Here is a 2,395-nt window from a genome sequence, read left to right on the forward strand (position 1 = left end):
CATCTGCCAAACTTGGAGCCCTGTTCCCATCAGAACCCACAAGCCTCAGCAGCCTAAGCAATCATTCTCAAAGTGTGGTTCCAAGACCAGCTGCATCAGCATCACCCAGGAACTCTTTTGATACCCACATTCTTAGCCACCCCAGACCTACTAAATCAGAATCTCTAGGGGTACAGCCTCCCAAGTAATTTTGATACATGCTCCCAGGTGGTTTCAGAACCACTATCCTAAAGTAACAAACCATGCATTTTAAAGCATAAAGTCTTGATCTCACCCAGGCATGGTGGCTCATGCCTATAATCCTAGTACTTTGGGAGACTGAGGCAGGAGGATCACTTGAGCCTGGGAGTTGGAGACCAGCCTGGGCAACATAGTGAGACTCCATCTCTATTTTTTTTTTTTTTTTTTGAGACGGAGTCTCGCTCTGTCGCCCGGGCTGGAGTGCAGTGGCCGGATCTCAGCTCACTGCAAGCTCCGCCTCCCGGGTTTACGCCATTCTCCTGCCTCAGCCTCCCGAGTAGCTGGGACTACAGGCGCCCGCCACCTCGCCCGGCTAGTTTTTTGTAGTTTTTAGTAGAGACGGGGTTTCACTGTGTTAGCCAGGATGGTCTCGATCTCCTGACCTCGTGATCCGCCCGTCTCGGCCTCCCAAAGTGCTGGGATTACAGGCTTGAGCCACCGCGCCCGGCCCTCTATTTTTATATGTATAAAAATTTTTTTAAAAAAGTCCTGATCTCTTCAAAGTCCACTTTCAGTTGTGGAATGGTATGTTGAGCCAGTGCCTGGGTCCAGTCCACGTTCTAGTAATTCCTAGCTGTGGGACCCTGGGCAAGTTACTGAACCTCTCTCAGCCCATCTCTTTGCCTATAATATGGAGATAATACCTACTGATTCAGTTGTCCTGAGTTTAGAAATAACAGTTGTATGGGCTGGACCCCAAAAAGATAGCAGTGACTCCATTTGGTGGATGGGGAAGGAGTTCAGAACATGCCACCACAACATATGCTGCTCTGGCACATTGAGTATTTGAGTTAAAGCCACTTGAAAAACAGCAGATGCAAGAAGGGCACTCTTGATCCTCCTTCTTTTTCTAAAAAACAAGAGATGAGGCCAGACATGATGGTTCACATCCTATAATCCCAGCACTTTGGGTGGGAGGCCAAGGTGGGTGGATCACTTGAGCCTGGGAGTTCAAAACCAGCCTGGGCAACATGGCAAAACCCCATCTCTACATGAAATACAAAAATTGGCCAGGCCTGGTGGCTCACGCCTGTAATTCCAGCACTTTGGGAGGCTGAGGCGGGTGGATCACTTGAGGTCAAGATTTCGAGACCAGGCCAGTCAACACGGTGAAACCTCGTCTCTACTAAAAATACAAAAAAAATTAGCTGGGCATTGTGGCATGCGCCTGTAGTCCCAGCTACTCCGGGAGGCTGAGGCAGGAGAATTGCTTGAACCCAGGAGGTGGAGGTTGTAGCAAGCCAAGATCAGGCTACTGCACTCCAGCCTGGGCGACAGAGTGAGACTCCATCTCAAAAAAAAAAAAAAAGAAGTATTTAGGTTTTGCCAGTTCTCAGGGTCTTCATTTCCTTATGAGGGTTTCCACGTTGTGTAAAACTTGTATTAAATCTGTTTTTCTCCCCTCAATCTGTCTTATGCCAAATTAACTCTCAAGCCCAGCCAAAGACCCTAGGAGGGCAGAGGTAAAGTCCTGCTTCCCTTACAATGGCATTTGCTTAAAAGCTCCAGAAAATGTCTTGTCCTTTGTCACACTTCTGTGGACACAGTCAAGTCCTTTAAATCCTCTCAAGTCTCACGTTTGTAACCAAGGGCTCAGAGAAAGCCAAGTAAATCCTGACCTGCTCCCTAAGGAACCCAGAAGGTCTGAGATGCCCTGCCTAGGCCGCGGCCACAGGCCAGATGGGCTTCCCGAGGCCTGGCCGGGAGGGCCTCAGATGTCAGCTTGACTGACCCCCTCCTTCTCCCCAGAGGGAGAGGGCCCGGGGAAGGGCTTGACCAAGATCACGACGCGAGACGCTGGCGGAGCGCGGCCCCAGCTAGATCCACTCACTCACAGTCCTCGCTGCCGCCCCCGCCCCAGGTCAAGGGGCGCCAATCGCCCCACTGCTCGCCTCAAGAGGGTTTTTTCCCAGGCCCCGCACCCTCACCCGGTGCGACCTAGACTCCCACGGCGGGACCCGGGCGCACGCCTCTTCCTGCCACAGGGCGGCGTCGCCGCCGCTCCGGGTCTTTGTCCCCGCCTCCGAGACCCCCGTGCGCCCCCAGCACTTCCGGCCGCGGGAGCCCAGGGTTCGTGCGGGGTAGCGTTTCCCGCGGCCAGGTCGCCCCCTGCCGGGATCCGGGAGCGCTGCAGCCGCGGAGCCGGGTGCCCGCC

This window comes from Macaca nemestrina, chromosome 7 (assembly GCF_043159975.1).
Source record: "Macaca nemestrina isolate mMacNem1 chromosome 7, mMacNem.hap1, whole genome shotgun sequence".
Lineage (NCBI taxonomy): Eukaryota > Metazoa > Chordata > Mammalia > Primates > Cercopithecidae > Macaca > Macaca nemestrina.